At 37.3% G+C, this 27,137-nt stretch overlaps 1 long non-coding RNA gene across 1 annotated transcript in view; it reads left to right on the forward strand.

The window, feature by feature from the left end:
* Positions 1 to 26,645, forward strand: part of LOC143660096 (uncharacterized) — a 55,041-nt gene extending 28,396 nt beyond the window's left edge. Inside the window, exons 2-3 of the long non-coding RNA XR_013163840.1 lie at positions 21,269 to 21,385; positions 26,302 to 26,645. This is a non-coding gene — a long non-coding RNA (uncharacterized LOC143660096). The remainder of the gene's footprint in view (positions 1 to 21,268; positions 21,386 to 26,301) is intronic.
* The last annotated feature ends 492 nt before the right edge of the window (positions 26,646 to 27,137 follow it).

A 27,137-nucleotide genomic window follows, 5' to 3' on the forward strand; every position in this document is an offset into this window, starting at 1 on the left:
GAAGCTGGAGGTCTCGCGCTACCTGACCTTAAGGCATATTATGAAGCCACAGTGGTCAAAACAGCATGGTATTGGCATAAAGATAGATATATCGACCAATGGAATCGAATAGAGTGCTCAGATATAGACCCTCTCATCTATGGACATTTGATCTTTGATAAGGCAGTCAAGCCAACTCACCTGGGACAGAGCAGTCTCTTCAATAAATGGTGCCTAGAGAACTGGATATCCATATGCAAAAGAATGAAAGAAGACCCATCTCTCACACCCTATACAAAAGTTAACTCAAAATGGATCAAAGATCTAAACATTAGGTCTAAGACCATAAAACAGTTAGAGGAAAATGTTGGGAGATATCTTATGGATCTTACAACTTGAGGCGGTTTTATGGACCTTAAACCTAAAGCAAGAGCACTGAAGAAGGAAATAAATAAATGGGAACTCCTCAAAATTAAACACTTTTGTGCATCAAAGAACTTCATCAAGAAAGTAGAAAGACAGCCTTCACAATGGGAGACAATATTTGGAAATGATATATCAGATAAAGGTCTAGTATCCAGAATTTATAAAGAGATTGTTCATCTCAACAACAAAAAGACAGCCAACCCAATTACAAAATGGGAAAAAGACTTGAACAGACACCTACCAGAAGAGGAAATACAAATGGCCAAAAGGCACATGAAGAGATGCTCAATGTCCCTGGCCATTAGAGAAATGCAAATCAAAACCACAATGAGATATCATCTCACACCCACCAGAATGGCCATTATCAACAAAACAGAAAATGACAAGTGCTGGAGAGGATGCGGAGAAAGAGGCACACTTATCCACTGTTTGTGGGAATGTCAAATGGTGCAACCACTGTGGAAGGCAGTTTGGCGGTTCCTCAAAAAACTGAATATAGAATTGCCATACGACCCAGCAATACCATTACTGGGAATCTACTCAAAAGACTTAAGGGCAAAGACACAAACAGACATTTGCACACCAATGTTTATAGCAGCGTTATTTACAATTGCAAAGAGATGGAAACAGCCGAAATCTCCATCAACAGAAGAGTGGCTAAACAAACTGTGGTATATACATACGATGGAATACTATGCAGCTTTAAGACAGGATAAACTTATGAAGCATGTAATAACATGGATGGACCTAGAGAACATTATGCTGAGTGAGTCTAGCCAAAAACTAAAGGACAAATACTGTATGGTCCCACTGATGTGAACAGACATTCGAGAATAAATTTGGAATATGTCCTTGATAACAGAGTCCAGCAGGAGTTAGAAACAGGGTAAGATAATGGCCAATTGGAGTTAAAGGGATACAGACGGTGTAACAGGACTAGATACAAAACTCAAAAATGGACAGCACAATAATACCTAATTGTAAAGTAATCATGTTAAAACACTGAATGAAGCTGCATCTGAGCTATAGGTTTTTGTTTTGTTTTGTTTTGTTTTGTTTTGATTTTACTATTATTACTTTTATTTTTTTCTCTATATTAACATTCTATATCTTTTTCGGTTATGTTGCTAGTTCTTCTAAACCAATGCATATATACTAAGAAATGATGATCATGCATCTATGTGATGATGTTAAGAATTAATGATTGCATATGTAGAATGGTATAATCTCTAAATGTTGGGTTAATTTCCTTTTTTCCGTTAATTAAAAAGAGAAGGGATAATTGGAGCTGAAGGGATACAGACTGTACAACAGTACTGGATATAAAAACTCAGAAATGGACAGCACAATACTACCCAATTGTAATGCAATTATGTTAAAACACTGAATGAAGCTGCATGTGAGGTATAGGTTTTTTGTTTTTTTTGTTTGTTTGTTTGTTTTGTTTTTTTGTTTGTTTGTTTGTTTTTCTTTCTATTGTTTTAATTCTTATTCGGTTGTCTTTTTATTTCTTTTTCTAAATCGATGCAAATGTACTAAGTAATGATGAATATGCAACTATGTGATGTTATTAAGAATTACTGATTGTACATGTAGATTGGAATGATTTCTAATTGTTTTGTTAATTCTTTTTTTAATTAATAAAAAAAAAAGAAAGCATTGCCACAAAAAAAAATAAAAATAAATAAAAATAAAGATAAGTGAAGGAAAAAAAAAAAAAAAAAACCAAATCAGGATTTCCGGAGAAGATGGCGGCTTGGTGAGACGTGCGGGTCTTGATTCCTCCTCCAGAACAGCAACTAAAGAAACGGAAACAATACAAAACAGCTCCCGGAGCCACAACAGAGACCAAAAAGACAGCGTACCCCATTCTGGAACGGCTGAACGGGCAGGGAGAACCCGCTGCGGTGAGATACCCGAGGGGTCCACGCTTTCCCGGGCCGGGGCGACTGGCGACCGGGGTCCCTTACACACACGCGGCTTCCCAGTCCGACTGGGAACGTTGGATGGTGGGGCCCTCCCGCCATGCTTGACGTCTCGGGCCAGCTGGGCAGTTTGGACCGGCACACCCCCCAGCCACGGTGGCCGGCGACCCCCCCTCCACGCGCGGTTTCCCGGGCCGACTGCGAGATTCGGATTGGCAAGTTGAAGGAGCCACAGCATCTTTTGCTGGTGGGACCTGCAGGCAGACAAGCGCCACGAGCGCCACCTACTGGGCAGGAAAAGAAAAACAGAGCCCAGAGATTACACAGAAAAACCTTTCAACCAGCTGGGTCCCACACCCAGGGAAATCTGATCAAATGCCCAGACAACAGCAGAAAATAATGGATCACGCTCGGAAAATAGAAGATATGGCCCAGTCAAAGGAACAAACCAATAGTTCAAAGGAGATACAGGAGCTGAGACAACTAATGCTGAATATACGAACAGAAATGGAAAACCTCTTCAAAAACCAAATCAATAAATTGAGGGAGGACATGAAGAAGACATGGGCTGAACAAAAAGAAGAAATAGAAAATCTGAAAAAACAAATCAGAGAACTTATGGGAGTGAAGGACAAAGTAGAAAAGATGGAAAAAACAATGGATACCTACAATGGTAGATTTAAAGAGACAGAAGATAGAATTAGTGAACTGGAGGATGGAACATCCGAATTCCAAAAAGAAACAAACTATAAGGAAAAGAATGGAAAAACTTGAGCAGGGGATCAGGGAACTGAATGATAATATGAAGCGCACAAATATACATGTTGTGGGTGTCCCACAAGGAGAAGAGAAGTGAAAAGGAGGAGAAAAACTAATGGAAGAAATTATCACTGAAAATTTCCCAACTCTTATGAAAGACCTAAATTTACAGATCCAAGAAGTGCAGCACACCCCAAAGAGAATAGACCCAAATAGGTGTTCTCCAAGACACTTACTAGTTAGAATGTCAGAGGTCAAAGAGAAAGAGAGGATCTTGAAAGCAGCAAGAGAAAAACAATCTGTCACATACAAGGGAAACCCAATAAGACTATGTGTAGATTTCTCAGCAGAAACCATGGAAACTAGAAGACAGTGGGATGATATATTTAAATTACTAAAAGAGAAAAACTGCCAACCAAGACTTCTATCTCCAGCAAAATTGTCCTTCAAAAATGAGGGAGAAATTAAAACATTTATAGACAAAAAGTCACTGAGAGAATTTGGACCAAGAGACCAGCTCTGCAAGAAATACTAAAGGGAGCACTAGAGTCAGATACGAAAAGACAAAAGAGAGAGGTATGGAGTAAAGTGTAGAAAGAAGGAAAATCAGATATGATATATATAATACAAAAGGCAAAATGGTAGAGGAAAATATTATCCAAACAGTAATAACACTAAAAGTTAATGGACTGAATTCCCCAATCAAAAGACATAGACTGGCAAAATGGATTACGACCCAGCAATACTACTGCTAGGTATCTACTCAAAGGACTTAAGGGCAAAGACACAGATGGACATTTGCACACCAGTGTTTATAGCAGCATTATTTACAATTGCAAAGAGATGGAAACAGCCAAAATGTCCATCAACAGACGAGTGGCTAAACAAACTGTGGCGTACCTACGATGGAATATTATGCAGCTTTAAGACAGACTAAACTTATGAAGCATGTAATAACATGGATGGACCTAGAGAACATTATGCTGAGTGAGTCTAGCCAAAAACTAAAGGACAAATACTGTATGGTCCCACTGATGTGAACCGACATTCAAGAATCAACTTGGAATATATCATTGGTAACAGAGACCAGCAGGAGTTAGAAACAGGGTAAGATAATGGGTAACTGGAGCTGAAGGGATACAGACTGTGCAACAGGACTAGATACAAAAACTCAAAAATGGACAGCACAATAATACCTAATTGTAATGTAACTATGTTAAAACACTGAATGAAGCTGCACCTGAACTATAGTTTTTTGTTTGTTTGTTTGTTTGTATCTTTTGTTTTTGTTTTTTCTTTTTCCTTTTTATGTATATATTTTTATTATTATTATTATTTTAATTCTCTTCTCTATATTAACATTCTATATCTTTTTCTGCTGTTTTGCTAGTTCTTTTCCTAAATCGATGCAAATGTACTAAGAAATGATGATCATACACCTATGTGATAATACTAAGAATTACTGAGTGCATATGTAGAATGGAATGATTTCTAAATGTTGTGTTAATTTCTTTTCTTTTTTTTAATTAATAAAAAAAGTTAATTAAAAAGTCACCAAAAAAAAAAAAAAGAAAAGAAAGAATGGGGCCACTTGCCTAGCTTCACTGGTTATTATTAAAACTTTCAGGGTATTCTGAAAAAACAAAAAAGCCAAATCAAAGAATTGAGGGAGGATATAAAGAAGGCAAGGAAAGAACAAAAAGAAGAAACTGAAAGTATGAAAAAAGAAATCACAGAAGTTATTGGAAGAAAGACACATTAGAAGAGATGAAAAAAACAAGGGAAACCTATAATGGTAGATTTTGAGAGACAGAATATAGGATTTCTAAACTGGAGGATGGAACATCTGAAATCTGACAAGAAACAGAAACTATAGGGGAAAAATGGAAAAATATGAGCAGGGACTCAGGGAATTGAAAGGCAATATGAAGCACACGAATATACGTGTTGTGGGTGTCCCGGATGGAGAAGATAAGGGAAAAGAAGGAGAAAAACTAATGGAGGAAATTATCACTGAGAATTTCCCAACTCTTATGAAAGGCTTAAAATTACAGATCCAAGAGGTGCAGCATACTCCAAAGAGAATAGATCCAAATAGACATACTCCAAGACATTTACTAATCAGAATGTCAGAGGTCAAAGAGAAAGAGAGGATCTTGAAAGCAGCAAGAGAAAAGCAATCCATCACATACAAGGGAAGCCCAATAAGACTATCCTCAGATCTCTCAGCAGAAACCATGGAGGCGAGAAGACAGTGGGATAATATATTTAAATTATTAAAAGAGAAAAACTGCCAACCAACAATTCTATATCCAGAAAAACTGTCCTTCAAAAATGAGGGAGAAATTAAAACATTTTCAGACAAAAAATCACTGAGAGAATTTGTGACCAAGAGACCAGCTCTGCAAGAAATACTAAAGGGAGCACTAGAGACAGATATGAAGACAGAAGAGAGAAGTGTGGAGAAGAGTGCAGAAAGGAAGACTATGAGTAAAGGTAAAAAGAAAGAAAATTAGATATGACATATAAAATCCAGAAGGCAAAATAGTAGAAGAAAGTACTACCCATGCAGTAATAACACTGAATGTTAATGGATTAAACTCTCCAATCAAAAGACATAGTCTGGCAGAATGGATTAAAAAACAGGACCCATCTATATGCTGTCTCTACCCAAAGGACACGAGGCCAAGGACACAAATGGACATTTACACACCAATGTTTATAGCAGCATTATTAACAATGACCAAGAGATGGAAACAGCCAAAATGTCCATCAACAGAGAGTTGGCTAAACAAACTGTGACATTTACATAAGATGGAATATTATGCAGCTATAAGACAGAAAAAAGTTATGAAGTATGTAACACCATGAATGGACCTTAAGGACATTATGCTGAGTGTGATTAGCCAGAAACAAAAGGACAAATACTGTATGGTCTCACTGATATGAACTGACATTAGTGAATAAACTTGGCATATTTCGTTGGTAACAGAGGTCATCAGGAGATAGAAATAGGGTAACATATTGGGTAATTGGAGCTGAAGGGATACAGATTGTGCAACAGGACTGAATATAAAAACTCAGAAATGGACAGCACAATATTACCTAACTGTAATACAATTAGGTTAAAACACTTAATGAAGCTGCATATGAGAATGATAGAGGGAGGAGGGCTGGGGCATAAATGAAATCACAAAGAAAGATAGACGATAAAGATTGAGATGGTGTAATCTAGGAATGCCTATAGTGTATAATGATAGTGACTAAATGCACAAATTTAAAAAATGTTTTTGCATGAGGAGGAACAAAAAATGTCATTACTGCAGTGTGCTGAAAATAGATGGTACTTAATAGTTTAAAATTTCAACTAATGTGTGAGACTAAAGCAAAAACATTTATTTGTTACAAATCTATACTTTGACTAGTGCATCTCCTAATATAACTTATGTAAATAGTTGACTGAACACCTTAAGTACATGGAACTTTGTATAGGACATGAGATTTTGTTGGTTTGTCCAGGTGATGCCATGATGAATCCCAGAGCGATTTGATCAGTGAGTGGAAAAGTATTTGCAAAGTCCCCTTCAGGGAATGGTGAGAACGGGGGGAAAACTCAACTTCCACAAGTTGAATTCTTGATATTCTCACAAGCAGTGTGGACAACCAAAGCTATAGGCTGAGCCCCCAGTCTTGGGGTTTGTTCATATGAAACTTAACCCCACAAAGGATAGGTCAAGCCTACTTAAAATTAAGCCTAAGACTCACCCCCAAGAGAACCTCTTTTGTTGCTCAGATGTGGCATCTCTCTCCAGCCAGCACAGCAAGCAGACTCACCACCCTCCCCCTGTCTATGTGGGACATGACTCCCAGGGGTGTGGACCTTCCTGGCAACGTGGGACAGAAATCCTAGAATGAGCTGAGACTCAGCATCAAGGGATTGAGAAAAAACCTTGAATGAGCTGAGACTTAGCATCAAGGGATTGAGAAAACCTTCTCGACCAAAAGGGGAAAGAGGGAAATGAGACAAAGTGTCAATGGCTGAGAGATTCCAAACAGAGTCGAGAGGTTATCCTGGAGGTTATTCTTATGCATTAAATAGATATCACCTTGTTATCCAAGATGTAATGGAGAGGCTGGAGGGAATTGCCTGAAAATGTAGAGCAGTGTTCCAGTAGCCATGTTTCTTGATGATGATTGTATAATGATATAGCTTTCACAATGTGACTGTGTGATTGTGAAAACCTTGTGTCTGATGCTCCTTTTACCTACCTTGTCAACAGATGAGAGGAACATAAGGAATAAAAATAAATAATAGGGGGAACAAATGTTAAAATAGATTTAGTTTGAAATTCTAGTGATCAATGAAAGGGATCAGTAAGGGGTATGGCCTGTAAAATTTTTTTTCTTTGTTTGTTATATTTTTCTGTTGTCTTTTTATTTCTTTTTCTGAATCGATGCTAATGTTCTGGGAAATGATTATGATGATGAATATGCAACTATGTGATGATATTGTGAATTGCTGAGTGTATGTGTTGGGAATGTTTGTGTTTCTTGTAATTTTTTTTAATAAAAAAATTAAAAAAAAATTTATAAAAGTGTCTCATGTAACCATGGGAAATTAGCATCCAAAATGTGTAGTGTGGGCTGCGAAGCTGATGATCCGATGGAGGGTCTGGATGAAATTCCACAGGAGAGGCTCACCAGCTGAAGCAGGAAGAGACCCTGTCTCTTCTGAATTTTCCTTAAAAGGCTTCCAGTGATTAGATTAAGCATCACTCATTACAGAAGACACTCCCCTCGACTGATTACAAATGGAATCAGCTGTGGAAGCCAATGTGATCATGATTTAATCCTATGAAATGTCCTCATAGCAAAAAACAGGCGAGCACTTGCTCAACCAGATAAACAGGTACCACCACCTGGCCAAGTTGACATATGAACCTGACCATGACAACTCACTACCTAGATACCCAGATTTACCAACTTTAACATTTTGCCACATTTTCTGTATCTACCTGTGTACCTACATATTTTCTAAATTTTTTAGAGTACATTGCATGCACTATGCTCCTTTAACTCCTAATACTTCTGTGTATATTTCTTAAGAACAAGAATATTCGCTTATTCAACTACCCTAAGTAAAATTATTAAGTTCAAAATATTGAACATTGATATAAAGCATATAATCTATAATGCTGTTTGTTCAGTCATTCCAATGTTTTTTGTTGTTGTTGTTGTTATTTTCTCCTCTATTATTAGAGCCAGTCCAAGATCATATAGTGGATTTATTTGTCATTGTCACTTTAGTCTTTTTTCTCTTTCTCTCTTTTTTATAATTGTTGTAAGATGTATACAACATAACACTCTCCATCTCAACCACTTTGAAGCATATATTTCAGTGGTTTTAGTTACATTCAGTGTTGTGTTACCATTGTCACCATCAATTGCCAAGGCTTTTCCTAACTCCAAACCAAAACCATGTGTCCATTATGCTTTAACTTCCCATTTTCCCTCTTCCCCACCCCTAGTAATGCATAATCTACTTTCTATCTCCAGGAATTTTGCATATTCTAGTTTTATGGACTCTTGCAGAATCTGTCCTTTGTTTCTGGCTTATTTCACTCAGCATGATGTCTTCAAGGTTTATGTGTGTTACACCTTTTTTTTCTTCAGTTTTTAATCTTCCATTTTCAATCCACACTCAAATCTGTCCCCTCCTTTTTTAATTAATTTTAAAAATATTTCTATTGAGAACTATCCATACATGTACAGTTCAACCATATTATACAATCAGTGGCTAACAATATCATCACATAATTGTATATTCATCACCATGATCATTTTTAGAACATTTGTATCACTCTAGAAAAAGAAACAAAAAGAATTTATACATGCTGTACCCTTAATCCTACCTCTCATTGACCCCCACTATTTCAATCTACCCAATTTTTACCCTTTATCTTCCCCTATTATTTATTATCCTTTTTTTTTTTTAACTCATCTGTCCATACCCTTGATAAAAGGAGCATCAGAAGCAAGGTTTTCACAGTCACACAATTACATTGTAAAAGCTATACAGTTATAGTCTTCTTCAAGAATCAGGGCTACTGGAACATCTCAGCAGTTTCAGGTACTTCCCTCTAGCCACTCCAATGCACCATGAACTAAAAAGGTATATCTATAAAATGCATAAGAATAACCTCCCGACTCTGAAATCTCTCAGCCACTGAGACTTTATTTTGTCTCATTTCTCTCTTCCCCCTTTTGGTCAAGAAGACTTTCTTATTCTCATGATACTGGGTCCCCGCTCATCCCTGGGAGTCAGGTCCCACGTTGCCATGGAGATTTACACCCCTGGGAGTCATGTTCCATGTAGGGGGTAGGACAGTGAGTTCACCTCTCAATTTGGCTAAGAGAAAGAGGCCACACCTGAACAACAAAAAGAGGTTCTTCAGGGCTGACTCTTTAGCATAATTATCAGTAGGCTTAAGCCTATCCTTTCCGGAAACAAGCTTCACAGGGGCAAGCCCCAAGATTCAGGGCTCAGCCTATTGAATTGATTGTCCCCACTGCTTGCAACAACATCAGGAATTTCCCAGATGGGGAAGTTTAATATTTCTTCCTTTCTCCTCAGTTCCCCAAGGGGATTTTCAAATGCTTTTTTATTCTCTGCCTAAATTACTCTGGGATATACAAGGGCATCACACTAACCTGGACAAACCAACAAAACCTCATGCCTTATTGAAGATTCCATGTGATTATAGTGTTCAAATAATACAAATTAAATTAGATAATGTGCTACCCAAAATACAAATTTTGCACCAAATAAACATTTCCCTTTGGTCTCACACAGAGGTAGAAATTTGAAAATATGGGCCATATCATCTTTTACCCAGCATTCTGATTTACCTTAATCCTATCCAGAGCAACTTTATTCATATCTCTAAACAAAGTCTGATCATTTTTTTCAGCTTTTTTAACAGTTGCTGTGTAGGGTAATGGTGACGTTCACAGCTTCAGTGCTCTAACTCTGAGTCTTAGGTGTCATATAAATACCCACAGTTTCAGGGAATGACCAGGTTATATACAAATAGCACAGTATCTCAGAATTTAGAAATATCAGTTATAACTCCTAAATATTTGTGACCGCTATAAGAGCTTATGATCAAGGAGCCTTTATAGTAGGCCCCGACCTGATAACCCATGCTCTTGACTTCAGTTCTCCAAGTTTGTATATTATAGTAAATACATATGAGTGAGGCATGATATTTGTCATTTTGTTTCTGACATTTTATTCAACAAACTGTCCTTAAAATTGATTCACCTAGTTGCATGCCTCAAAACTTCAGTCCTTGTAGCCCCCAGTCATCTGTTATATGTAAACACACAGTTCCTCCATTTCTTCCTCAGTCATTGTATCCTTAGGCCACCTCCATCCGTTGCAAATCTCGAACACTGCTACCATAATCAACCATGTGCAGATGTCCATTCACATCCCCACTCTCAGTTCCTCCAGGTATATACCTAGCAACAGGGTTGCAAAATCATTGTGGCCCCACCACTACCCTCCTGTGGAACCACAACACTGCCCTCTGGAGGGGCTGTACTTCTCAGCTTCCCTACCAACAGTGAATAGATACATCTCTTTCTCCACATTTTCTCTAACATTTGTTTCTCTGGTCTTTTTTTTTTTGTATGCTGTATGGCAACGGTCACATTTCATTCTTTTTCCACGTGAGTATCCCATTATTGCAGCACAATTTGTTGAATTTTTGTGTTTATTTTTGCATTTGTTTATTTGTTTGTTTTGTTTTGGGGAAGTACATGGGCCGGGAATTGAACCTGGGTCTCCAGCATGGCAAGCAAGAATTTTACCACTGAACTACCCTTGCACCCCCTCTCTGTTCATTTCTTTAAAAAATTTTTTTAAACATAACAACATACAAACACAAACATTCTTACCATATGATCATTCCATTCTTGGTATATAATCAATAACTCATAATATCATCACATAGTTGTATATTCATCACCATGATCATTTCTTAGAACATTTTCACCAATTCAGAAAAAGAAATAAAAAGAAAAAAAATCATACATATCATACCCCATCCCCCCTTCTCATTGATTGCTAGTATTGCCATCTACCCAATATATTTTAGCCTTTGTTTCCCCTATTTTTTCTATACCCCTTATCACTCCTTTTCATTGATCCCTAGCATTTCAATCTACTAAATTTATTTTAACATTTGTTCCCCTATTTTTAAACCCTCTGTTTTACTCATCTGTCCATACTGTAGATAAAAGGAACACCAGACACAAGGTTTTCACAATCATACAGTCACATTGTGAAAGCTGTATCATTATACAATCATCTTCAAAAAACATGGCTACTGGACCACAGGTCTACATTTTCAGGCACTTCCCTCCAGCCTTTCCTATATACCTTAATTAAAAAGGTGATAGCTATATAATGCATAAGAATAACCTTCAGGATAACCTCTCGACTCTGTTTGAAATCTCTCAGCCATTGACACTTTATATTGTGTCATTTCTCTCTTCCCCCTTTTGAGAAGGTTTTCTCAATCCCTTGATGCAAATTCCCAACTCATTCTAGGATTTCTGTCCCACATTGCCAGGAAGGTTTACACCCCTGGGAGTTATGTCCCACATAGAGAGGGAGCAGCAGTGAATTTTATTCACACAGCATACAATCCAACCTAAGTAAATAGACATGCCTTCACCACTATAATCTATATGAAGACATTTCCTTTTCTTCTGTATAGAATCCATACCCCTCCTGTATGCTGGTTGACATTTATTTTTGGTATAATGCCTTTGTTACATTCAGTGTAAGCATATTACAACATTTCTGTTGACTATAGGCCCTAGCTTGCATTGATTGGACCTTTTCCTATACACCATCCCTTTTCAATACCTTGCAATGTTGACATTCATTTGTTCTCCCTCATGCAAAAACATTTTATATTTATACATTTAATCACCATCATTGTCCATTGTAGACATTTCTAAGTTATACCGTCTCAGTCTATCCTCTATCTTTCCTCTTGGTTTCATACATGTCCCCAGCCCTTCTCCCTCAACCATACTCACATTCAGCTTCATTCAGTGTATTTGATTATTGTGCTCCCATCAAGTAGTATTGTGCTAGCCATTTCTGAATTTTTACAATCAGCCCTGTTGCACAATCTGTACTCCTTCAGCACAAAATGTCCAATCTCCTGATAACTTGTGTTCTTAACTTTAACTCTCAAAGTGCACTCATTTAATATTAGTTTATATCAGTGAAACCACACAGTATTTGACCTTTTGTTTCCAGCTAATTTCACTTCCTTAATGTCCTCAAGGTTCATCCACATTGTTACATCCTTCATGACTTTATTCTGTCTTATGACTGTGTAGTGTTCCATTGTTTGCATTTACCACAACTTGTTTAGCCACTCATCTGTTGATGGACATTTGGGTTGTTTCCATGTCTTGACAATCCATGTCTTGTAAATAATGCTGCTATAAACATTAGTGTGCAAATGTCCATTTGTGTCCTTGCCTTCAGTTTCTCTGAGTATATACCTAGTAATGGGACTGTTGGCTCATACGGCAGTTCTTAAACTTCCTGAGGAACTGCCAAACTGCCTTCCAGAGAGGTTGTACCATTTGACATTCTCACCAACACTGGATAAGTGTACCTCTTTCTCCACATCCTCTCCAGCACTTGTCATTTTCTGTTTTTATGATAATGGACATTCTAGTGGGTGTGCGATATCTCCTTGTGGCTTTGATTTGCTTTTCCCTAGTAGCCAGTGAAACTGAGCATCTTTTCATGTACCTTTTAGCCATTTGTATTTCCTCTTCTGAAAATTGTCTGTTCATGTCTTTTGCCCATTTTTAAATTGGGTGGTCTTTGTTGGTGGGGTTGAAGAATCTCTATATATTCTGGATACTAAACCCATATCTGATACATAGTTTTCAAATATTGGCTTCCAATGCATAGATTGCCTTTTTACTTTCCTGAAAAAGTCCTTTGATGCACAAAATTTAATTTTGAGGAGATTCTATTTATCTTTTTTTTTCAATGTTTGTGCTTTGGGTTGTAAGATCTAGGAAATCACCTACTCCTGCAAGATTTATGAGATATTTCCCTACATTTTCTTCTAACAGTTTTATGGTCTTAGCTCTAATGTTTAGGTCTTTGATCCATAGGTGTGAGATTTGGGTCCTCATTGTCCTAGGTGGGTTGGCTTGACAGCCTTGTTAAAAATCAATTGTCCAGGGTGGGCCACGGTGGCTCAGCAGGCAGGAATACTTGCCTGCGATGCCAGAGAACCCAGGTTCAATTCCCAGTGCCTGCCCATGTAAAAAAAAAATTTTTTTTTAAATCAATTGTCCAAGCACCCAGGAGACTGGTCAGGAAGTTGCAGCCCAAGCACAGGGGCTCGGTGGGGAGCAGCTTGTGCCCTGCATGCAGGCAGGTGGCCCTGGGCCCTTTCTCTGCCTGTTCCCTCATCTGCAAAATAGGGGCCATAAGATGCCCAGCAGAGTGCTCTAGGAACCTTAGCTGCTAAAAAGAAAGGAGGCATTAAACAGAGGGACCAGCCTATGTAAATGTCCTGGGACAGAAAAGATCTGAATACATGCACCACCCAGAGGCCTCCCAGCAGTCTCTGCCCTGTAGACCATGAAGCCCTGAATCACTTTCTCCATAACGACAGGTCAAAACCTGCTGGTTCAGTCTCCACCTGAATCTGCTTCCCTTAGCTCTGTGTCATCTTACTGTGAATGTCCCCTAGGGGCCAGGTGAGCCGGATAGAGCTATTAGATCATGAAGCTGGAATCAAAAATGCAAATCTACTGAGCATTTGTCCTAAGAGCTTTCATATGGATGTCGGAGCAGAGAAGAGCCATCAACCCTGGTGTGGTAGGCCCAGCTGACCTCTCCCCACTGCCAGGAAGATGTACATACAGAGCTGGCCTTTCTGGAAAGCAATTCCCAATCTATGTAGGAGCTTGGAAAATACTCATACTCTATGACCTAAGCCCATATTTAGAAAGACTACATTATCTACACAGAGATCATCATAATTTTATTTCTAATGGCCAAGCTAGAAAAACAAGATGACGCATTTGTAGTTAGTAACAAGGAAAAATGTTCACTATATATTGTTTAATTTAAAAAAGCAGCTTAGAAATAGTACAATCCCATTTTTGTCAAATAAATATAACACAAATATAAATGTGTCTATACATACAAATCTAAGTATATAGATAAATATATCTAAGGATATATACCCAAAAGCTAAATACAAATTTGTAAGGTCATTTTTTACAGTGAACATTTATAATATTAATTAATCTCAATTTTAATGTATGAATAACTTTGATATGAGCAAAAGCTTTTGCTAGAATGTGAAGTTTAGAAAAATGTATATACCCCATATGATCTCAATAATGCAAAGGTAACCATTCACTCCATAGGGGCTAGTCATTTTTATGTTGCCAATTGACTTATAAATGGTACAGTTCCTCTAGAGGGCAGTTTAACAATTTCTAGTAAAATGACATGCCCTTTGATCCACAATTTTCATTTCCAGTCACTTATTGTATAGATTACTCTGCAGGCCAATAGATGCAAGTAAAGGAGAGACACTGACTGTCTGTTTAAAAAATACTGAAGCAGTCCAAGGGCCCAACAATTAAGAACTGGCTAAATAAATTGTGGGGACACAAGTAAAATAGAATTTCATGAGACTATCAATAAGAATAAGGCAATACACTGATAGGAGAGAGTTCCAAGGTATTTCATTAAGTGAAAAAAGTCAAATGCAGTACGATGTTGTAGAACACAGCCACCTGGTAGATGAAAATTTACATACATAAGTTGGCAAAATTCTAGGCTCTCTGGTAATAGTGGTTGTCTCTGAAGAAGAAAATCAGGTGGGAGGAGGGAATGGGTGGATACCTTTTGAACTCTGTACTGTGTGCATATATTTATGCAAAAAAATAGTTTAAAATATTAGTGGATAGGAAGATGGGTAGAATTATCAGTGGTAGTGGGGGTGGGACTTGGAGCTTACTTGCCGCTGCTTTACTTGTGTTTTACTGTGCCTGGCAACTTTTTTTTTTTAAATAAACATTAGTTTGTGTTAAAAAATAAATCAATTGTCCACAGATGAGAGAGGGTCTGTTTCTGAACACTCAGTTCTATCCCATTGATCAGTATATCAAATTTTATGCTAGTACCATGCTGTTTTGGCCACTGTATCTTCATAATATGAAGTCAGGTAGTGTGAGACTACCCACTTAATTTTTCTTTCTCAATATATTTTTAGCTATTCAGGACATCCTGTCCTTTCAAATAAATTTGGTTATTGGTTGTTCTATTTCTGCAAAGTAAGTTATTAGGATTTTAATTGATACTGCATTGGGTCTGTAAATCAATTTGGGTAGAACTGATGCCTTAACTATATTAAGTCTTCCAATTCATGAATACATATGCCCTTCCATTTATTTAGGTCTTCCATGATTTCTTTTAGCAATTCCCTCTAGTTTTCTATGTATAGGTTTTTTTTATCTTTACTTAAATGTATTCCTAAATATTTGATTATTTTGGTTCATGTGTGTTGTATCCTGTATTATTATTTTTAATGGTGTCATAGACTTCTTCTCTGTGGTTGACTATAATTTTGTGAAGCAACTACTGACAAACAGTACCCTGTAAATTTTTGCAATTTTAAAACTTTCTAAAAGCAACTTTATTGTTTTTTTTGTTGATTTGTTTTCTTTGAAAACATTATTTTTCAATGCTGAAAGAACTCATGGACATTTTCTCTATAAAAATTGACACTGCCAAGGGCCCAAATCCCTTTAATGTAATTACTGTTATCTATTCTTCCAGATACTTTCTTACTGTTTTTACTTACATGTTTATGCGCACACACACATATATGCACATATGTTAAATACTTGTAGAAATGTAGGTGCTGTTTTATAATTTTAAATAGATATATCACTGTACATACTCATGAGAATTAAATTAATAAATGTAAGAAGATGGAAGTGTTATAACATATAGTAAATGTTTAATGGATGTTATCCATATTAACATTAATATCTTCATCAGTATTATTCATGAAAACAGCTTTAAAAATGTTATACACCTTAGTTGATGTTTAAGTCTGTTAAAGCTGATGAAATACAATGCATCAGAAATGGACTGACTTTTAACAATGGGGATTTATTAACTTACAAGTTTACAAATCTAAGGCCATGAAAATGTCCAAATTAAGGCATCAACAGGACAATGCCTTCTCCCTAAAGGCCAGGAAAGCACCACTGTCATGTGGCCAGGCACTTGGTATCATCTGCTGGCTTCTCCTTTATCTCCAGGGTTGTTTCATTGCTTCCAGCTTCTGTCTTCATTGGTTTCCTCTTTTTTATGTGTGTCCTCTGTTTTCATTTCTCTCTCTCTGATTGTCTCTGGGGTGCTTTTTCAGTGTCTTCTCTCTTTTATCTTTTAAAGAACTCCAGTAAGAGGATTAATACCCCCCCTTAAATGAACTGAGTCACATCTCAATTGAAATAATCTAATCACAAGGTCCCACCTACAGCAAGTCTATGCCCACAGGAATGGATTCGCTGATCTTTTCTGCACATGATCTTTTCTAGGGTACATACAGCTTCTATCCATAACAGTTAACATTAGGGAAGTCCTAATAAGAAAGACTGCTAAGTGTAATGCTTATAGGAAAGCTTCTGACCAACACTTAGTCCTTATTCAGCATGGAGTTAAAACTTTTTTTTAAAATGAAGAAATGAAGGTCAAGGAAAAAGAATATTTGGATACATCATCTTTCATGAGGGACAAAAATTTCATAGTAGTCTAAAAATGTACTTATATAATGACAGTAGTTAAAAACATCCTAAAGGCAGGGAAAGATATACAAATTTTACTCAATAGTCTTTTTTTTAGAATGGAGAAAAAGTTAATATTAAATAACCAACAAATATATGAATCTTGATAATAGCCCACCAAAGAAAGGAAAAGGGAGTTTAAAAGCTCAAACCCTGAATTTTATTTTTAAATGAGTGAAAATGATTGCATTATATAGAAAAACCTGCAGGTTGGTAGCCAAGAATGTGTTCAGATAAAAATGTGTGGCCCACCTGACATGTATATATTTATAGTTCAAGGGATTATTAATAAATGAACTAAATGTACATCACAAAAAGATAAAAGAATAATAACAATGTAAATTCAAGAATAATGGAAGGAAAGTACATGAAGAAATAGAAATCATTGCAGTAAGATAATTTCATGGCTAAATACAAATAGAAATGCTAGTGCTATTGTATTTTTGGTTTGTAACTCTACTTTTTACTTCCTATAGAATCTAAAAGGCAGACACACAAAATATAAATCACTGGTTTGGGACTCATGTATAAATATGTATATTATATATACAACTATGTAAAGGTGGGGGTGGAGAGTTATTGGAACAAAGTTTATGTATGGTTTTGAAGTTAAGTTGGTATCAAAGTGTATGAGATTTTTACAAATTTAGGATGTTAAATTTAAGTGGTAACCACAAAGAATATATGAGAGTATATGCAAGTTCACAGAGATAGAAATTGAGTACAAAATATCCAGGATGGGGGACAGGAGTAATTGAGTTAATCCAAAATGAGTGTAAGGTTTCCATTTCGAATAAAGGGAAAGTTTTATCAATGTATGGTGGTGAGGATACTGCAACATTGTGAATGTGATTAGTCCCAGTAAAAGGTATGCTTGGAAATGGTTGAGATGGGAAGATTAAGGTTTGTATATATGTTTCCACAATTAAAAAAAGAAAGAGAAACTGAAAACATAATGACAAATACAATGTATGATACTGAATGGGATCTAAAAATGGAGGAGAAAGGGCTCAAAAGGATGAAACTGGGACATAAGAAAAATGGATTATAGAATGTAAGTAACTGTTAAATTTCTTGAATTTGATAAATGCACTTAAGTTGTTGGCATTGGTGGGTATTCTTGTTTGTAGGAAATGTGCATGAAGTATGATGTGTGCAGCCTGCCCTCAAGTGTTCAGAAGGTGGATTGATAGATAGATAGATAGATACATGGAATGGTGCAGCAGGTGTGACAAAATGTTGAAGTTGGTGGATCTGAGGGGGCTGAGGGTATGTTGGAGTTCTTTTTCATGGGATTTCTATTTTTGGTACTGTTCTGTAAATTGGGAATTAATTCAAAATAAAAAGTTAAATAGTAGAAGGAATGTATTCAAAATAAAAGGCAAGAGTAGTCAAAAGAAAAAGTAAAATTGTTTCACAAAAACAAGAGCATGTATAGAACACAGCCTTAGTGATTCTGTGGGGGAAAAAAGAAAGACAAGTGAATACATGAGATATGGAAATGATTAGTGTTGGAGAGATTAAAAATAACATCTGAAAATATAGACAAAATGTATAATATTTATAGGATAATGTGTAATTTGTCAGAATTGACTCAAGAAGTATAGACACTTAATTGATTAAAATAATAAACACTGGGGAAAAATTGTATAATCAAATAGCTCCACTCAAGTCAACAAGCTAAATCACTTTATGAGTAAAATCAACCAAACTTTCATAAATTCTTCCAAATCAAATGAGATAGTGAATTTTCCAAAACAAATAGAAGAGCTTAAAATTATAACAATTTAGTGTCATTTAGTAGAGTATACAAATGAAAATTTATTCTGGCAATCTACTGTAAGTTAAGATATTCATCAGAATCTGAGCTCAGAAATTCCTTTTGAAAAATCCTTGCTATCAAACTCCAAATTAGGAGAAAGCTATTAAGTTGCGCAAATTGATACAAGATACAAGATCAATGTAGAAAAATTACTTGTATTCCTATATATTATCAATAAACAATCCAAAAAAATGAAATTAAGAAAATAATTGAATTTATAATAACATCAAAAAATAAAATATGTAGAATAAATGCTGGTTTTGACACTGAAAACTACAAAACATCATTGTAAGGAGAGAAGTCCTTAAATAAATTTAGCTGGCATTAGTACTCCCCAAAGTGATCTCCAAATTCATTGTGATCCTTATTAGTGTGGTACTATCATAAGAATAAACATATAGATCAATGAAAGAGATTTGAGAATCTAGATGTAAACCTAGATTTATGGTGATATTTATGATTAACTGATTTTAGATAATGGTGACAAAACTATCAACTAAAAGGATAGTCTTCGACAAATGTTGCTGGGACAACTGGATATCCATATTGAAAAGAATGTATTTGGACCCTTGACTCACAACATATGCAAAAATTAATTCAAAATGGATCAAAGAACTAAATATAAGAGCTAAATCTATAAAACTGTCAAAAAGAAATGTAGATGTAAATTTTCATGGTCTTAAATTAAGCAACAGTTTCTTAATTATTACATGAATTGTACAAGTATCAAAAAATATATTGGACTACATCAAAATTAAAAAATTTGTGCATAATAGGATTCTATCAAGAAATTGAAACAATGCACAAAATGGGAGAAAATGTCTGCAAACTATCTATTAAGCTAAGTGAAAGAAACCAGACACAAAAGGCCATATATCGATTGTATGATTTCATTTGTATGAAATGTCTAGAATAAGAAAATCCATACTGACAGATGGTTAGTATTTGCTAAGGGCAGCAGGAATGGGGATTGACTGTTTAATGGGTACTGGGTTTCTTTTTATTTTTTTCTGAACTTGTGAGGCATGCAACCAGGTGAATGAACCCAGAGATATTATTTTGAGGGAAATAAACCAAAAACAAAAGAACAGATATTGTATAGTCTCACTAATATAAACTAACTATAATGAACAAACCCTTGAGAATTGAATTTGAGAGCATAGGTTATCAGTGAATAGAAAGTGGGCACAGTTTGGGCAATCAATGATTAAGGAGTTCATAATGTTCAATAAAGCTCATTGTAAAGGTTTCTAAATTGCAAGCTTTTATAACAGTAACATCTATTCTTGAATTTTGATTATTATTTTTAAATTGCGAGATGTTCTGCTCTTTGTGTGTAACCTGCGAATTCCCTGGACTTTGGGTATCTGAATGTTACCTGAGACTCAGAGTCAGAGTTCTGAAGCCTGGAAAGTTAGCATTACTCCATACAGCAACTGTTAAAGAAGTATTAAGGCAAACTGACATTGTAGGAAGATGAATCATGTTTATCTGGAGACATCATGTCCTTCTTAGCATACAGGATGTAGTATGTTCAAAAGCAGATTTACTGATTGGTTCAGTAAGCTCATGAAACGTTGTTATCAGAACTTATAGAAACATCTTCCTCCCTGGTGGCAGGGACAGATTCTATGCCAGAGTCCATCCCAGTCCACAGTCCTGAGCAGCAATTTTATCCCAGTACCTGAGCCTCACAGAGGGCACATGGGGCAAGCTCATTGGTAACTTTGGTACTGAGTTTAACATTGATGAAAACGTTATGGAATTAGTGATGGTGCTTCAGAATCCATTCAAAGTGGCTCATGCACATGGCTGGATTGGCCATTTACTGGAGCTCAGCTCAAGCTGAGGACTAAGAAATGTCTTTCTCTGTGCCCCATGGACTGTTTCGTATTATTCACACAGAGACTGTGTTCCAAAACGTTGTCCCCAAGAAGGCACTATGTAATTGCATGGAATGTTTATTTCCTAATTTCAGACATTACATAGCATCACTTCTGCCATGCTGTGTTGTTAGAGGCACTCAAAAACTGCTCAGGTTCAAGGAGAGGGAACAGAGATGCCACCACTCAATGGGAGGAACATCAAGCCCACATTGTAATATTATGTGTGATGAGAGTTACTGTTGCAACCATCTTTGGGAAATTTATGATCTTTCCTAATCCCTTAGAGGATAAAAGCAATTTGGGTAACCAAGCCTTGCAAACCTGAGTTCTTTTTCTCTAAAATTCTCACTTCCTAACATGAATGTTGAACAGAGTTTTCTGTTGATGTTGAACTATATGAATGTAGACATCCTATATGTACCCTAAGTGTAGTGAGTTCTCTCATATGGTTGCAATTTGGAATTAAAACATCATGTCAAAGGAGGAAGATGGTGGACCAAGATGGCGGCTTAGCAATGTCTGCGATTTTGTTTGTCCTCCAGAACAGCTACTAAATAACCAGAAACAGTACAGAACAGCTCCTGGGCCACGTCAGTTAACGGACACACAGCGTACCCCAGTCTGGACCAGCTGTACCAACTGTGAGCCCCCCCAGAACTGTGAGTTCCCCAAGCCATGGCAGCCAGTGCCCCTCCCCCACAGGCTGCTTCCCAGAGGGGAAAGGAAAGAAACTTTACCAGCAGCAGGGGCTGAGCACAACCAAATACCAATTGTGGAATTAAATATAACAAATTCTGACAACTAAAAATGGCCCCCAGCTCAGGTGAACCTAGTCAAAGCAGAGGTCACTCATTTTTGCCCCAGTGCCAAGGGCCAGGGCTGACAGAAAAAGAAAAAAAAATAGAGGTTTTTGTGGCTGTGTTTCTACGGAAGCTTGGCAGCCTTTGGATACAGCAGCAGGGCTTCTCAGGTGTAATTGCCACAGGCATAGGCAGAAACAAGCTTGTTTAAGGGCTTGTCTGGAAACTGTGCCTTACCCAGGGGAGGGGTGAAGCCCAACTCAGGTGGAATCCCTACCTTAAGGAATTCAGACACCAGGGCTTGGAAATTTGAAGCCATTAAAACCAGCCTACAACCTCTCCTCTGTCTCCACCATGACCCCAGCAGAGAGAGTCTGCCAAAGTTGAAGGCACTGCATCATCTTATGCTGGTGGGGTCCTCAGGCAGACAGGTGCCACATACTGGGAAGGATAAGAAATACAGAGTCCAGAGACTTCACAGGAAACTCTTTCAACCTGCTGGGTCTCACGCTCAGGGAAAACCAATGCAGGTGACTCTCCTCCTGATAGGAAGCCAGTTTGGACAGGGAAAATCCGGCTGGGATCTATGATACCTAAGTAGATCCTCCTAAGGGTGGGGGGGAGGCACCATACAGGCAGGGCAAGAAACAAGAACTGAAAAATTCTCCTCTGTTAAACAAAACCTAAGCTAGAGGTCCAGAAAAAGCTGAACTGAATGTCAAAGAACAGATAGACAACAAATTCATCCAGCAAGAAAGCCCTAGGTAAAATAAGTGAAAGTAGTCTCCAGAATAAACTAATGAAGGTAATTAAATTCCTAGACACCAGAAAAAATAACAAATCACACTAGGAAAATTGAAGATTTGGCCCAGTCAAAGGAACAAACCAACAATTCAAATGAGATACAGGAGCTGAAACAATTCATTAAGAATATACAAACAGACATGGAAAACCTCATCAAAAACTTAATCAATGAATTGAGGGAGGATATAAAGAAGGCAGAGAATGAACAAAAAGAATAAATTGAAAGTCTGAAAAAACAAAGCACCTTTATGGGAATGAAAGGTGCGGTAGAAGAGATGAAAAAACAATGGAAACCTACAATGGTAGATTTCAAGAGACAGAAGATAGGATTAGTGAACTGGAGGATGGAACATCTGAAATTTGACAAGAAAAAATATATAAGGGAAAAAAATGGAAAAATATGAGCAGGGACTCAGGGAATTGAATGACAATATGAAGCACATGAATAAACATGCTGTGGGTCTCCCAGAAGGAGAAAAGAAGGGAAAAGAAGGAGAAAAACTAATGGAGGAAATTATTACTGAAAACTTCCCCCCTCTTATGAAAGGCTTAAAATTACAGATCCAAGAAGTGCAGTGTACCCCCAAAGAAAATAGATCCAAATATACGTACTCCAAGACACTTACTAATCAGAATGACAGAGGTCAAAGAGAAAGAGAGAACTATCACCATTGTTATTCAACATTGCATTTGGAAGTTCTAGTCAAGCAATTAGACAAGAAAAAGAAATACAAGGCATCAAAATTGGAAAGGAAGAAGGAAAACTCTCACTGTTTGCAGATGATATGATACTATATGTCAAAAACCCCAAAAAATCCACAGCAAAACTACTAGAGCTAATAAAGGAATACAGCAAAGTGGCAGGTTACAAGATCAACACTCAAAAATCTGTAGTGTTTCTATACACTAGTAATGAACAATCTGAGGGGGAAATCAAGAAACAAATTCCATTTACAATTACAACCAAAAGAATAAAATATTTAGGAATAAATTTAACTAAAGAGACAAAAGACCTATGCAGAGAAAACTACAAGAAATTGATAAAAGAAATCACAGAAGACCTAAATAGATGGACGGGCATACTGTGTTCATGGATTGGAAGGCTAAATATAGTTAAGGTGTCAATTCTACCTAAATTGATTTACAGATTCAATGCAATACCAATCAAAATCCCAACCACTTACTTTTCAGAAATAGAAAAACCAGTAACCAAATTTATCTGGAAGAGCAGGGTGCTCAGAATAGCTAAAAGTATCCTAAGAGAAAAAAATGAAGTTGGACATCTCACGCTACCTGACTTTAAGACATATTATGAAGCTACAGTGGTCAAAACAGCATGCTACTGGCATAAAGATAGATGTATTGACCAATGGAATCAAATAGTGTTCAGATATAGACCCTCTCATCTATGGACAATTGATCTTTGATAAGGCAGTCAAGCCAGCTCACCTGGGACAGAACAGTCTCTTCAATAAATGGTGCCTAGAGAACTGAATATCCATATGCAAAATAATGAAAGAGGACCCATAGCTCACACCCTATACAAAAGTTAACTCAAAATGGATCGAAGACATAAACATTAGATCTCAGACCATAAAACTGTTAGAAGAAAATGTGGGGAAATATCTTATAAATCTTATACTTGGAGGTGGTTTTATAGACCTTACACTCAAAGCAAGAGTACTGAAGAAAGAAAGAAAGAAATGGGAACTCCTCTAAATTAAACACTTTTATGCATCAAAGAACTTCATCAAGAAAGTAAAAAGACAGCCTACACAATGGGAGACAATATTTAGAAATGACATATCAGATAAAGGTCTAGTATCCAGAATTTATAAAGAGATTTTTCAACTCAACAACAAAAAGACAGACAACCCAATTACAAATGGGTAAAAGATTTGAACAGACACTTCTCAGAAGAGGAAATACAAATGGCCAAAAGGCACATGAAGAGATGCTCAACTTCCCTGGCCATTAGAGAAATGCAAATCAAAACCACAATGAGATATCATCTCACACCCACCAGAATGGACATTATCAACAAATCAGAAAATGACAAGTGCTGGAGAGGATGTGGAGAAAGAAGCACGCTTATACACTGTTGGTGGGAATGTCAAATGGTGCAGGTGTGGTGGAAGGCAGTTTGGCGGTTCCCCAAAAAGCTGAATATAGAATTGCCATATGACCCAGCAATACCATTGCTAGGTATCTACTCAAAGGACATAACGGCAAGGAGACAAACAAACATTTGCATACCAATGTTTATGGCAGCATTATTTACAATTGCAAAGACATGGAAAAAGCCAAAATGTCCATCAACGGACAAGTGGCTAAACAAACTGTGTATATACATACGATGGAATATTATGCAGCTGTAAGACAGAATAAAGTTATGCAGTATGTAACACCATAGATGGACCTTGAGGACATTATGCTGAGTGAGATTAGCCAAAAACAAAAGGACAAATACTGCATGGTCTCACTGATATGAACTGACATTAGTAAATAAACTTGGAATATTTCGTTGGCAACAGAGAACATCAGGAGATAAAAATAGGGTAAGATATTGGGTAACTGGAGCCGAAGGAATACAGATTGTGCAACAGGACTGAATATAAAAACTCAGAAATGGACAGCACAATACTACCTAACTGTAATACAATTATGTTAAAAACACTGAATGACGCTGAATGTGAGAATGAGAGAAGGAAGAGGGCTGGGGGCACAAATGAAATCAGAAAGAAAGACGATAAAGATTGAGATTGTATAATCTAGGAATGCCTAGAGTGTATAATGATAGTGACTAAATGCACAAATTTTAAAAATATTTTTGCATGAGGAAGAACAATGGAATGTCATTACTGAAGGGTGCTGAAAATAGATGGTAGTTGATATTGTAAAATGTCAACCTATGTGTGAGACTAGCGCAAAAATGCTTATTTAGTATAAAATTTATATTTTGACTAGTGCATTTCCTAATATAACTTATGAAGACAGCTTAATTGAACACCATATATATATGGAACCTTGGGTAGGACATGAGATTTTGTTGGTTTGTACAGAGTGATGCCCCGATGAAACCCAGAGTGATTTGATCAGTGAGTGGAAAAGTATTTGCAAAGTCCCCTTTGGGGAATGATGAGAACGGGGGAAAATTCAGCTTCCTCAAGTTGAATTCTTGAAATTCTCACAAACAGTGTGGACAACCAAAGCTATAGACTGAGCCCCCAGCCTTGGGGGTTGTTCCTATGAAACTTAACCCCACAAAGGATAGGTCAAGCCTACTTAAAATTAGGCCTAAGAGTCATCCCCAAGAGAACCTCTTTTGTTGCTCAGATGTGGCCTCTCTCTCCAGCCAACACAGCAAGCAAACTCATCATCCTCCCCCTGTCTACATGGGACATGACTCCCAGGGATGTGGACCTTCCTGGCAATGTGGGACAGAAATCCTAGAATGAGCTGAGACTCAGCATCAAGGGATTGAGAAAAACTCTGGAATGAGCTGAGACTCAGCATCAAGGGGTTGAGAAAACCTTGACCAAAAGGGGGAAGAGTGAAATGAGACAAAGTGTCAATGGCTGAGAGATTCTAATCAGAGTGGAGAGGTTATCCTGGAGGTTATTCTTATGCATTAAGTAGATATCACCTTGTTATTTAAGATGTAATGGAGGGGCTGGAGGGAACTGCCTGAAAGAGTAGAGCTGTGTTCCAGTACCCATATTTCTTGATGATGATTGTATAATGATATAGTTTTCACAGTGTGACTGTGTGATTGTTAAAACCTTGTGTCTGATGCTCCTTTTATCTACCTTGTCAACAGATGAGTAGAACATATGGAATAAAAATAACAGGGGGAACAAATGTTAAAATAAATTTAGTTTGAAATGCTAGTGATCAATGAAAGGGAGGGATAAGGGATATGGTATGTATGAATTTTTTTTCTGTTTTCCTTTATTTCTTTTTCTTTATAGATGGAGATGTTCCAAGACATGATCATGATGATGAATATGCAATCATGTGATGATATTGTGAATTACTGATTATATATGAAGAACGGAATGATAAAAAAAAAAAAACAAGAACATCACATCAAAAAGTAAAGGCATTTAGGAAGAATTACATTCAATTTGCTTCCACAAAAATCCATCTAACAATTACATGCCGAGGCTGGAGGTTACAAACATACAAAAAAATAATTGCAGTGGGATAGTCTGCACTGATGGAGAAACTCCAATGATGAGATTAATTTAATTAGAATATATGGTACATGGAAACATGCCTTGCAGGAAATGGTTCCTAGGTATTATAAAATTGAGAAACACTTCCGGAGAAGACGGCGGCTTAGTAAGACGCGCGGGTCTTAGTTCCTCCTCCAGAAAAGCAACTAAAGAAACAGAAACAATACGAAACAGCTCCCGGAGTCACGACAGAGACCAAAAAGACAGCGTACCCCACTCTGGAACAGCTGAACAGGCAGGGAGAATCTGCTGTGGTGAGATACTCGAGGGGCGCACGTTTTCCCGGCCGGGGCGGTTGGCGACAGGGGTCCCCTCCACGCACGTGGCTCCCCGGTCTGACTGGGAACGTTGGATAGCGGGGCCCTTCCGTCACGCTTGGCGTTTCGGGCCAGCTGGGCAATTAGGACCGGCACTCTCCCAAGCCGCGGCGGCCAGCGACCCCCGCCTTCACGCGCGGTTTCCCGGGTCGACTGCCGTGCAGACAGACGAGCGCCACGAGCGCCACCTACTGGGCAGGAAAAGAAAAACAGAGCTCAGAGATTTCACAGAAAAACCTTTCAACCAGCTGG

Source organism: Tamandua tetradactyla, chromosome 16 (genome assembly GCF_023851605.1).
Source record: "Tamandua tetradactyla isolate mTamTet1 chromosome 16, mTamTet1.pri, whole genome shotgun sequence".
NCBI lineage: Eukaryota > Metazoa > Chordata > Mammalia > Pilosa > Myrmecophagidae > Tamandua > Tamandua tetradactyla.